The sequence below is a fragment of the Papaver somniferum genome, unplaced genomic scaffold (genome assembly GCF_003573695.1).
Source record: "Papaver somniferum cultivar HN1 unplaced genomic scaffold, ASM357369v1 unplaced-scaffold_132, whole genome shotgun sequence".
NCBI lineage: Eukaryota > Viridiplantae > Streptophyta > Magnoliopsida > Ranunculales > Papaveraceae > Papaver > Papaver somniferum.
In genome coordinates this window covers 5,880,976-5,894,296 of record NW_020622381.1, presented here as the reverse complement: position 1 = coordinate 5,894,296, position 13,321 = coordinate 5,880,976, and the positions used below count along the sequence as shown (strand labels likewise).

Here is a 13,321-nt window from a genome sequence, read left to right as displayed (position 1 = left end):
CAGATTGTTATAAATTGGTTCTTGTTCACCTTGATTTCATATCATAAGACGGAACGAAAACCTAGGGTTCTTCTGTGGGAGAAAGATTTATCCTTTGATAGACTTTTCTGTGTGAGACAGATTTGTTTATTATCAAGTCTGCAATTTTCGGTTGCAACAACTCTTGGTTGTGGGTGAGATCAGCTAAGGGAATCAAGTGCGCAGTGTCCTGCTGGGATCAGAGGCGTAGGGAGTACAACTGTACCTTGGTTCGGTGGGAGACTGATTGGGGTTCAACTATAGTCCAGTCCGAAGTTAGCTTGGAGTAGGCTAGTGTCTGTAATGGCTTAATACAGTGTGTATTCAATCTGGACTAGGTCCGGAGTTTTTCTGCATTTGCGGTTTCCTCGTTAACAAAATTTCTGGTGTCTGTGTTATTTCTTTTCCGCATTATATTTTTTATATAATTGAAATAATACAGGTTGTGCGTTAAAGATCATCAATTGGAAATCCAACCTTTGGTTGCTGATTGATATTGACTGATCCTTGGACATTGGTCTTTGGTACCGTCCAAGTATTCCTTGTGTTTGATTAGGACTCGCTGATTTCTATTAGCTTGAGTAATATCAAAAACAGGAGAGAGATATTAACTGCTTGAGATACTTTTATCTAGATTGAGTCTGACTGTCTAGTTGATTCTCTAGCAAAGTATTTCGGAGTTACTCCATACATATTGATAAGGGAAATATTGTGTGGTGTTGTTAGACCCCCGCTTTTTCATCTCGGTTATGTCTGTCTTTTGGTATTTGATTCTTGGTTTGTGTTAGTTTTTTGATATTTTTGTTTAATCACTTGATCTGATTATGAAGATTTTCGAGAAAGAGAGGAGAACAATGGAGAAACTGAAGTTCTATGGATCTTAATCAAAGAACTAGGAGAATTGAGATGTTAGGGTTTGATAATTTTTGTCTTCATCTGATGAAGATGATGGCTGGCTATTGACCTCAGGATCACAAATTAACTTAATTAAATTTAATTTTTATTTTTAATTAATCAAGCCGGGCTAACCTGTAAGCCCGCAAGCTTTACTCGCTACGGGAGCGGGTTAAAGAAATGACTACCCATGAAGAATAACAACCCACAAATTTTGGCCCGTGTTAATCCGTACCCGTTTAACCCGTAACAAGCCAGCCCGCCCCACCCGTTTGCCAGCTACTTTGTACTTAGAAATAAGATTTAGTCTTTTATATGGACGGATAGAGATCAGATTTAGTCTTCTATATAGACGGTCGGAGATGAACATCCCACCTCGTTCTTATCAGCTATATCCTCATCGTTTTTCATTATTCATTCATGTTTCATTTTTCAGAGAACATACCAAAACCTAGCGTTTTCTCTCACAAGTCATTTTTTCCCACCATGATTCGATCTCAATCTTTGCATCATTTACTTCAATCTGTAACTAATTTCTTCGATCTATAAGTATTTTCTTTCTTTAATCTCAACTGTGAGCCATCTTTTTCTTGAATCTTAAACTGTACCTTTTTGTATTTCGTCTTGTAATAGTAGAAAAAAGATGGAAACCATTTTGTTTCCTCATCAGTAAAGAAGAGTAATATCAACAGTGAAGACGTTTTAAATCCCCTTTTATTTAATCATCAGTAGTATTATCGGTGGATTTCTCTATGGTGAAGTGAAATCCCTAATTTTATTAGTTTCAGTTTTTTTTTTTTGTAAATTTGATTTATACTTCATTTATTCATTTCATTTAGTAATTTATTTTTTCCAGCCAAGCATATGGGTAATGATATGTGGGATGTGGCTATTGATAGAAGGTACAAGAAGCTGGTTGAGAAATTGCTAATGTTGAGCAGTATTAGGCGAGATTTGATTGTAGGTGTAGATTTTGATTTTGTATTGACGGACTTACTATTTCATTTTCTTGAACATCAGCAGGTAAAGTTTGGGTTTTTATTTTTGTCTTTTGTTATTTGGTTGAAATTAAATCTCTTTTGATTTTTCTTGTAGTGGAATTGATGATCTAAATGTAAGATTGTTAGGGTTTCAATTGACTTGATCTAAAATGTCTTGGTGGTATTAGATCCAAGTAACCACGGAGTGATGCATTTTTGCAAGGTATGGTTATCCGATAAGTTTTTTTTTCTTCTAGGTTGAACATGTTAGTGCTCGAAGGAACCTGCTTGCAGAAGTTACTAGCCCCTGCATTGTCAAGCTCTACTTTTCATTTCAAGATTCTGAATACTTGTATTTGATCATGAAATATTTGCCTTGTGGTGACGTGATGAACCTGCTCATAAGAGCAGACACCTTATCTTCAACATTCGTAGGTTGTATTAGTATTTTTTTATCGGCAAATTTTCTTTTTGGTTTTTTCTTCCTGTGCTTAATTGATATGAGCAAATACAAAATTTTTTCTAAGTGGTAATTATTTTATAAAGCAAAGCTTCATGGAAGCAAAGGTATACAATAAATTATCTTGGGGATTGTCTTTGAATTCGCTTCAGTCGAGCTTCTAATGTAGGTTTGTTGTAGGGCTGGTTGGTGTTGTTTTCCTCTTGTTTGTTGGTGTTGATGGTGTGTTAATGTGATGGAAAAATGGTCGGACTCATTGTCATTATTGTTTCTTTTTCAGGTAGTTTATATTTGAAGCAAGTAGAGAGACAAACACGTCGATCTGTGTTTGTGTGGCGGCTTCAACGAAAAAGCTGAATTAACAGCTAAGAGAGCTTGTCAAACAGAGAAAAGATGGGTATACAAATGCTTTGCTCTGTAGTCTATAAAGGTCATGCTTTTAAACCATTTACGTAACTTCCCACTAGTTGCTACTACTATAAAATTGATATTTTGTTGCATTTTGGTTAGTTCATTTTGGTGTGATTTTAGGTTGCATGATTCAGGTGTTATTTCTTCTTTTGAAAAAAACAAAACAAACTGAAAGTCATTATTTTTTAATGGTTCGCAGTGATGAAAGTCATCATTTTTGATTGGTTCGCATGGATTCATCACTATTGGTTTTTGACTAAGGATGGTATTGAGTTCTTGAGGACTTATTTGTATCTACAATCTGGGACTGTGCCTAATATTTTGAAAGTTTGAAGAAAGCGGATCAAACTGGTAAAGCACCACAGGGTGCTTTTATTTACTGCTTACTTGGTCAAAGCATTTGGTCAATTGGTAGTGTTCTTGAGTTAAAGTGTTGGTTTCAAATCTTAATTTTTGATGTTCTTGTAATAAGTTAACTATTTACTGTCCACAATCCTGTTTTTGTTGTTCAAATGCACATGTTAGATTATTTTTTATGATGTGAGCTGTTGTATCTTATAATACCCTGTTTATGGAAGTTCATATTTGTTGCAGATGACACAAGTAATATCCCTGACCAAATGTCAATCCGCAACCTGATCCCGCAGCAGTGGAGAATTATCAATTTGTTCGGTATTTTCGATGGCGTAGGCATCGAGATGCTGCTAAGTGCAGGTATGTCTGATATGTTCTTGTCATTCTATTTTTTTGTGTGTTTTTTTTCCATGTAATTTGTACTACACTTTATATTATCGTTCTAAGTTTATTGTCTTATTGTTCAGGTGGAAGTGGAGTCCTGGTTCAACCGATGTAGAGGTACCAAAATCTTTACTCACACGTGGTTGAATTGCTTAAGTTTAAGTGTTGTGTTGTTATTGTTTTAAACTCACTTTTTGTTTATTTTTGCAGGTGGATTCAAGGTTTGAGCATAGAACTGGCAAGGGACGCAGCTATGGACCTCCATACGAATGACAACCAACGAGGTTGATTGGTAAGGATTGTAATTGATGAAGTTTGTGGATTATCTGCTAAGACTTCTATAGATTCACTGTGATAAGTTTTGGGTCAGGATCTTAATTTCTCCATTAGTTAGGGTTGTTCGGATCTTTTACATATGATGAGTTCTTGACTTGAAAATTTTACTTCAAGTGATCGCCTTGTCCTTCGGTAGGTATATAAGTAATGATGTGCAAAATTTGGAGAATGAGCAGATAACAGTCCAATATTGTTCAAATCTGATAGGTATATAAGTAATGATGTGCAATATCTTTATTCCAAAATGTCCAAGGAGCGAAATCATTTTTACATTGGTTAATGTTTGTTTATGTTTGTCAGGTATTGTATTTCTTCTTTTTCTTTTACCATTTTTTGTTCCATCTCCTGTGTTTAACTACTGAGTTTCAAGTAAATGGATTGAATGATCGGGGTTGTCTTACTTTCTTGTTCATCTCTAGTAAAATTTATGTCAGATTTGGACATTTGACCTGATTGTCATTTTTGCTATTTCTAACAGCTTCCCAGGGAAGCTGCTGGTGTTAAAATTGCTAGTGGAGCAGCGGAAGCTCCAGCAATAGAAGCTGCAAAGGTGAAATTTTTCTTTTCCTTTACTGACACAGACATAGCTCACAATTTCATATGTTAAGGGATTAGTAGTTGTTTCACAGAAGCAATCACTTCGGAAGTATATATCTGTAAAAAGATTGGTAAATTTATAGTTTGACGGAAGCAATCAATTGGAAAATGTAGTCATAAAAAGATTTATGGATACTCTGTGGGATCACATCCTTAAGTTAGAAAACCATATGATTGCTGTAGTTGTGCAATATACATGTGCAAATGTATAGCTTGGCACGTGCTTTCAACTAAGATTTGACTACTTAAACCATCACATGTATGAAGACTTACTTATTAACTCTTTTAGTTATGTGAGTCTGATTGGGACTATGAAATATTAGATAAATTGATCCCAGTCAATACTCATCTACATAATTTATATCGGTTGTGAGAATAATTTGATTTTGCTATGATTTTTTATTTTTGGTGTTACAGATTTCTTACGTATTGCTTTCTTGTGATTTTTTTTCCAGTGAATGGGACCAACCTGCTGTGTCTGTTCATGTCAAGGTAATAATTGCAGATTACTTGGTTATGGATTACCCACTCTATTAGAAACAATTATCTTTTATTCATAGAAAATAGATTGATATAGCCAATATGATAAGTATGTATAGTATATCATTGCTTTCAGATGTTATTATTGTGTGCAACTGCAAGATTATGAGAAGTACGCATTCTGTCTATTACATGTATCTTGTTCATCGGGGCTCCTTTACATGTTCAAGTATGTCATTTCAACCAAGATGGAAGTGCTTAATTTAAGTCTAAGAGGCCCTAATTACTCAGCTCTTCCTTTTGCTAAGGTAAACATTTTATGGATGCTTAAAATTGTAGAATTATCATTTCAGAAAGATCTTTATTTTGTTTTCTTTTTATTCTTGTGGGTGTTGTTAAATTGTTATGTGAACTAAACTCTCAAACTGTTTTGTGTAGGATTAATATCTCAAGAATATGGAGCACATAATCTTGTTGAGCTTATTCACTTCAAACTGTTTTGTAAAGGTACATTCACTCCAGACTAGTTTCCTGTGTTAGTGGTTTGTGTTTGTAAGAGGCTTTAATATTAGGAGTGAAGCATCACTATGACTTAGTTTAGCGTTTATTCTTGCTTCTGATTTATAGTTTTTTTTGTTGCTTCAGATGGACATAGGAGAATGACCTGGGCTACTTATGATTTACGTTTTCCCTGAATTATAAATTGTGTATCGAAAAGATCATATTGCAATTATGTTTCAGGTTTAAATTTAATTGTATCGCAAGCCTGTAAACTGAGATCCATGATGACCTGTATCGCAGGCCTGTAAACTAAGATCCCAGGTCCATGAGAATGACCTGGGTTGCCTATTTTTTCTAATTGTAATTAAAGTTTTGTCACGGTTATAACTGTAACAACAATAGTGAGTAAAAGCAACACGTGTCGTCATCTCAGAGTTGTTGCAAATAAGAGTAACAATTTAACTGTTACAATAGTCGTAACTGAAGGACTGCACGTGTCCCCCGCTTGTTTGTTGCAAATATTGAGTAACACTTATAATTATTAGAACAACCGTGGCAAGACTAACACGTGTCGCAATCATAAAATTAGTTCAATTGTGACCGTTAATTATGTAACGGTTATTAAGTGTGACTGTATCTGGCTATTGTCACAAAATAAACCGTTACAAAACACCATCACAATTATTAATAACTGCCTCTTTAGTACAGTCGTAATCGTTACAAATTCAATCAGTAACAGGTATAGCCCGTGACAAAATCCTGGAAATGGTGTAGTACATACGTGTGTAATTTACTTAATTATAATAACAATTATAATGCGGAAAACAAAATAAATAACACAGCAAGATTTTGTTAACGTGGAAACCGCAAGTGCAGAAAAACCCCTGGACCTAGTCTAGTTTTGTATACTCTCATAATTAAGCCGCAATAGAAAATTTAATACCAATTTCGTATAGTTGAGACCAAGTAGACTACCCCTAGCTACTTAGTTTCCTCAGTATCCCTGCGCCTTCGACTTCTAGAGTCACGCACGTGAATCACCAATTCTTTTGATCGTATTCCAAACAGTAAAGGATAAATATGTTTGGTAACTACTCTATTCAATCTTGGTAATAAGATATTAATGAGTCATTGACAAAGGCTCTTCTGTTTAATCTAATAAACTCCTTTGTCTATTTAGATCAACATAAACTTTGATTACCGAAATAACCAAATTCTAAATTTGAAATCAATCAATATAGAACTCAAAGAGTAACTATAAGGTGATGCCGATCTCACATAACTAGACAATCAACCCTATCAAAGATAAACACGATTCTAGTTGGATCCCAGCCGATCAAGGTTTGTGCACACAATTCACAAGATAAAAAAAATAATAAAAAAAACTTCGTAGTCTTCAAATCTTCGTTTATCTTCAATAATAACCTGCACAACACAACTTGAATCTGCTTGTGATAAATCACATACAGAACAGAGTCTGTTGACAATGGATTATCACAAGATGTCTTTAGATTCAAAAATGGTTCTCAAGATCCTATCGATACTTTGATCTAGTTTGAGTGAGCCTTATATCAGAAGAGAAGGTTCTCAAGAATAAACAAACTAGGTGCAATCAAAGTTTCAACAACCCTTAGTCAATTAAATCAATAATCGAAAATTAAAATAACAATGCAATTATCTAGTTTCTCACCAACAGTACTCGTAGAGCTTCTTGATCCCATAGAAGTCTTTAAACGAGCGGTCGTAAGAGATTTTGCATAATTATAGTACTTTTCTCTCCGGATAGACAGATCCACCAGAAACAACAAGAATGAAGTTTGCCTGGCTCTTAGGATAGTTTGCAAGAAATGCAAACTCAAGTATTTATAGACCAAGGTTGTTTGGACAACAAGGAAATTCCAAAACCGAAAATATTCTTATTAAAGTACCTAATTTCGATTTTCATATTTCCAATTAATTTCCAAACCATATTTCTGAAAACTTATATTATTAGTCTAGCACATTAACTAAAATTATTCTCCAGAGAATATGCTTTAATTGCTGGTAATTAAAATATATATTATGAAAATCATAATTAAATGCTTTTCAATTTTTCAGTCCTGGGATCACCTTGAGTATCAAGGAATATCTTTGAACAATTAATGATAAGAGTTATGTCATGTTCAAATATGTCAACATCTAGAAGTTTCTCAGCAAACCCTAATTCCAAGTTTCACACAAAACATAAAGAGATATGTGAACATTGGAAACTCGGTTTTGCTCCTTGGGATCGGTTGTACAAAACTCACAATGTAAGTTGTACTCGGTTATACCATTCTTCCCCAACTAGGTTGTGACCGGTTACACCTTTTGTAGCGCCCCCAAAGCTAGCAGCTGACTAATACAAGAGATTAACTAAATAAAGAGGCACTAAGAATCCAAAACATTACTTAAATATTCAATTAAGAAATCTTCTACAAAAATTAACCCAAAACTAGCCCCGCTCTGAAATATATACATATACAAGAACTCCTCTCAAATGATACATATCAAACAGTCATTTGGTTTACAAATGGAATATACAACATAATAAACATATCAGAAGTTAACCAACTAACGGACTCAACTCCTCGAAGTTTTCGCTGCGCAACTCTGATCTGTCTCTGAAACTGAAAGTGGGAATGGGTGAGCACATCATCCCTAAAAAGGGTTCCCCGTAGGAATAACACTTAACTTTTAAGTAGTCATTGAAATGATTTGAAAACAATTCATGTTTTCTCTAACACTAAACACAACCAAATCACAGAAGTAAACAATCATGTATATGGAACTAACTCCTTCTAAACAATGTATAATATGGTGACTCGTCCCGCACCTAGATAATAATATGGTGACTCGTCCCGCACCAGTAAATGCAGGAGCAGTACCCTATATACCACAGATGGAAATTCTCATTTCCAAACAATCAAATGGAAATTCTTATTTCCCAAACAATTCATAAATACAAACAAGGCATTACAATTCTTTTCCAAACAATGGAAACATTAAAAGAATCAACGGTACTTTCGGAGTTTAAAATAAAACAATGCATGGAATACACAATCAGACTATGCATGATTTTGTTAAACATAAACTTTTGTAAAAGAAAACAATAATAATCACAAAAGAGATAAATGTAAATTCCCACCTCTTTTGATGACAAGCCACGCCTACCTCGAAATCCATGATCCGCTGGTTCATCCTTTGAATCGATCGTTGTTAATAACTAACTGTTAATCACACGAGAAATCTAAGAATCTAGCCACAATGGATCATACAAGAATCATATAGTTACATATAATGGTTCTAAGACCATTTATGGTTCTACATCTTTTATCATCTATCTTTATCATATCTAAGGTCTACTAATTCAATTTGATTAGTTCTATAGTCAATTATCTAAGTCTTATGAACATGTACAACTTTGTAGAAGGAACCAAAGACTAATTCGGACCATACGGGTCCAAACATCAATCTAGGATGACTATCCCTAAGACCAAGTCCACTTAAACAAACCCATTACATAGGGCCTGACCCAAATGGGTCAATCTAACGATCACTGACTGTCAAAGGGGTCAACTAACAGTCCACGTCCAGTCAAGGTCATGTCCAGGGTAATCAATCAGTCAAGATCCACTGAGTCAACTCTGAGTCAAACCGATCCATCTCAGATTGACAGGGTTAACTCAGTTCAGTCAAACTGAGTCAACTAAACAAATTGAGTCTGCTAAACTGACTGGGATAACTAATAGGTCTAAAATCAAATACAAATTCACTTCAATTCTAACACGTACAACTCTAACTCAATTTCGACTTCAATCTACTCATTGCATCAATTCATTGAATCTTAAAACAAACTTCATAATCAAAAAAATTACAAACACTGGTTACCTGCAATTGCAGTTCCAAGCTTTACAACAACACTAATTGCAATTCTATAATCAACACCAAATCCAATTACAGTCACCTTCAATTACTTTCTCTAGTTCACATACCATTGATCCATTCATCTAAACTTACGATTCATTTAGAATCACAACACCATCTACACTCACTAATCTCAACTTCATTAATAACCCATATTAACCTCAGTTATAACCTCATATCCATCTTAGCCATAACCTGATCAACCTCAATATACATATACACCATCCCAAACCACCAACACCATTAATTCAATATTAAGACCACCACAACCACCAATCTACAATTCTTTCATCTACAAACCAATTCCTGGTATTCAACTTCACTGCCAACTCCATGAACTGCAACCAAACAATCCAGTTCAATCTCATACTACCGTGTTGGCGATGATGATTACTTCTCAGAAATAAATTAGAAAACCTATTTATGTGTAACCATGCCTGTACACCCTGATTTCATAGGAAGTGGAAGTTTTGAAGGAGTGAGAAGGTGGAGATCGTGTGAAATTGATGGAACTGTGTCCCTATCATGGAGGAAGACTGGACCGTTGCATAATCACTACTTCTTCACTCATTAACTGTCTGCCTTTCCTGACACTTTCTCATAATGGGGGTGTTGCACGTCGTACGCTGTAAACCACTAGACCAATACCCTGATGAAGAATTGAACAAGTTCTATATGGCAGTTGTTGAATGGGTCTTGCCTATAAGACCTAATTATATCGACCAATCACACACAAGCTAGGCATCAGGTGGTAGTAAGTGACAGGTCAAACACTATTTTTCATGATATCAACAAGAGGTGACGAGTGTTCATGAAAGAGTGGAGAAAAATATATATGAGTATGGAAGTAGTCACGCATATGTAGCAAGACATATGGTCTCATAATCATATTAACCCACCTTTTGAATGAAAGAGTCAGTGGAAGTTTATGTTAATACATGAAGAAATTCGTGAAATTTCGTAATCAGAAAATTCAGATGTGAGACCCTTCACCAAAACTGCTGTAGTATTCTCATACAAACTCGGATTTTGATGATCCTCCCCTCCATTCTTAGAAAAGAATTTACTATCATCCCACTATAAAGTATTCAGGTTTTGAGCTCGTTTAGGAGGTGAAAACAGACCGACAATGAAAACTTAGAAGAATTCAGGAGGATTTCTGTCAGTTTTCAGCCTTTTAAGATGTATCTTTTACCTCATTAATCCGATTAAAATGATTTGTTAGTATGTTATACTAGACATCCATACGAAACTTTTGGCATATAACTCATACTCAAATTATTTATCAATTGCTCCCAGATGTTTGTACAATCTCTGATGACCTTTTGGATATTGCCCGACCAAGTTGAATAAATATGATTGGTCGGTGTGAAACCAAGTTGTCATGTCAGCTTCGAGTGTTCTGATTGGTCCGAATGGAAAATGGAGACAAGTCGTCCCCCTGGCACTTTCTTGGTTGCACCAGGATGAATTTAGACCTGCTAACTCAACCGGCCAAGTTGGACAGTCATGATCATTCTTGAAAAAGCGGAGGTCCAACACCCAATATTTCGCATAGCAATCTGTATGGACAAACTCCAATATAATTTCGAGAGAATCAACTAGACATTCAGACTCAACCTCAAGAAAAGTATATCCAAGAGTTGTATCTCAATTTCTTAATTCAATCTGCAATCAAACAAATAGAAATTTGCGAGCCCGATTGAATATAAGAGAAATAACTTGAACGGTACCAAAGACCAATTTTCAAGGATCAATCAATTTCAATCAACAACTAAAGTTTGGATTTACCAATTGATCCATTCAACGCACAACCTGTGATATTTCAATTATATAACAAAATATAATGCAGAAAAGAAATAACACAGACACCAAAAGTTTTGTTAACGAGGAAACCGCAAATGCAGAAAACCCCCGGGACCTAGTCCATATTTGAACACCACACAGTATTAAGCCGCTACAGACACTAGCCTACTCCAAGTTAACTTCGGACTGGAATGTAGTTGAGCCCTAACCAATCTCACACTGATCAAGGTACAGTTGCGCTCCGTACGTCTCTGAATCCTAGCAGGACTCTATGCACTTGTTTCCCTTAGCTTATCTCACCCACAACTAAGAGTTGCTATGACCCAAAGTCGAAGACTTGATAAACAAATCTGTATCACACAGAAAAGTCTATTGTATAGATAAATTTGTCTCCCACAGACATACCTATGAATTTTGTTCCGTCTATTGATAAATCAAGGTGAACATGAACCAATTGATAAACCGGACTTATATTCCCGAAGAACAGCCTAGTATTATCAATCACGTCACAATAATCTTAATATATTAAAGAAACAAGATATTATGGAATCACAAACGACGAGACGAAGATGTTTGTGACTACTTTTCAATCTTGCCTATCGGAGAATAAATCTCGAGCAAATCTTAAAGAAAATATTAGTCAATCAAGATAGAAAACAACAAGATCAGAACACGCAACTACAGAGAAAATAGTTGGGTCTGGATTCACAATCCCAATGAAGTATTTAAGTCGTTAACCTACAGGGTTTCGTGAAAATCTAAGGTTAAAGGAGAATCGACTCTAGTCGCAACTAGCATCACACAGGAGGTGTGGGGATTAGGTTTCCCAGTTGTTAGAGTTCTCCTTTATAAAGTCTTCAAATCATGGTTTGCGATCAATGTTACCTTGGTAACAAAGCATTCAATATTCACCTTTAGATGAAAACCTAATTAGATTCAAGCTAATATATTTCAACTGTTAGATCGGACTTAGCTTGTTATACACAAATGAAATGTACCGTCATTTAGATAAAGGTAACAGTACCTAAACGTGTACAAGTAGTTGGTTCAATATAGTTAACCAAAGGTTAGCCAAATGAGTACTTTCATATCAACATGATTCATCTTTATCATAACTAGTTCAAATGACTCAAATGAAACTAGTTAGAGAGTTGTTCAGTTGTTTATATTCTCATAGAAGTATACAAGACACAATTGAAGCGAAATCGATTTTGATTCACTCGAATCATTTCATGAACATTATAGCCACGGTTTGAAAAAGATTGCATTCCTTATTATATGAATGTATTAGTTCATGAACTAACCGATTTTAAAACATAACCTACTTTAGTATGTAAACAGGTACGCATACCTAATTAGCCAGACTGAGTTTGGTTACGCCAGTATGCATACGGGTACGCATACCAATTTACTCTTCCAAACTCCAGCAGAAATTCACGGAACTTGAACTTCCGCCACGCATACGGGTACGTATACTTAGTTTCCGGACTTCCTACAACCAACCAGAGCGCGTACGGGTACGCATACCATGGTTCCCTATTTTGGACTTTACACAAATGTGAATAACACTATGTTTATATTCAATCATGGTTACATGTTCTAAACCCTCATTTCAATCATTGAAACATTCTTGGAAGACGACAATAGCTGTCTCACACAAACTATTAGCTTCAAAGCAATTTGCAAGTGATCGAATGATCAATACGAAACATTATGAGTCTACATCAAATGACTGTCTCACACAAATCATGTAAGATGTTACAAGGCGATTTTCACATGATCATCTTTTGACTTTCGTAAAGAATATAAGATGAACTTGGTTAAAGCGAAAGTTTACCAACACATATTTCGAGAAATATGTAAGCGAGTTAAAATCAGCTCGAAATACCAAATGTGTATAATTGAAGTCTATATAGCAATACGACTTTTTGTCTCAAATAGGAGATAGAGTAGATAGACTTTTGAGTGATAGACTTTTAAGTGATATATGAGTTCAAGTCTCCACATACCTTTTGTTGATGAAGTTCCAAGTGTTCCCTTGAGTAGTTCTTCGTCTTCATTTGATGAACGTCGTGAAGTCTAAAGCTCAACTACACTTTCTATCCTAATCCGAGACTTAGCTATAAGTAGACTAGAAATCAAGGCTTATAATTTT

General features: G+C 35.2%; 1 long non-coding RNA gene across 11 annotated transcripts; it reads left to right on the top strand.

Annotated features, from left to right (window-relative positions):
* Nucleotides 1-1,309: 1,309 nt before the first annotated feature.
* On the top strand, nt 1,310-5,773 carry LOC113332737. 11 transcript variants are annotated; one of them, XR_003351697.1, is made up of 13 exons: nt 1,313-1,667; nt 1,769-1,935; nt 2,008-2,115; nt 2,633-2,782; nt 2,963-3,114; nt 3,358-3,477; nt 3,585-3,618; nt 3,712-3,793; nt 4,316-4,387; nt 4,890-4,926; nt 5,051-5,222; nt 5,353-5,421; nt 5,560-5,773. It is a non-coding gene; the product is annotated as an uncharacterized LOC113332737 (long non-coding RNA). The 11 variants fall into 11 exon arrangements; XR_003351693.1 differs by having other exon boundaries at nt 2,963-3,174; XR_003351700.1 differs by having other exon boundaries at nt 1,310-1,667; nt 2,963-3,477; nt 5,145-5,222.
* Nucleotides 5,774-13,321: the final 7,548 nt, after the last annotated feature.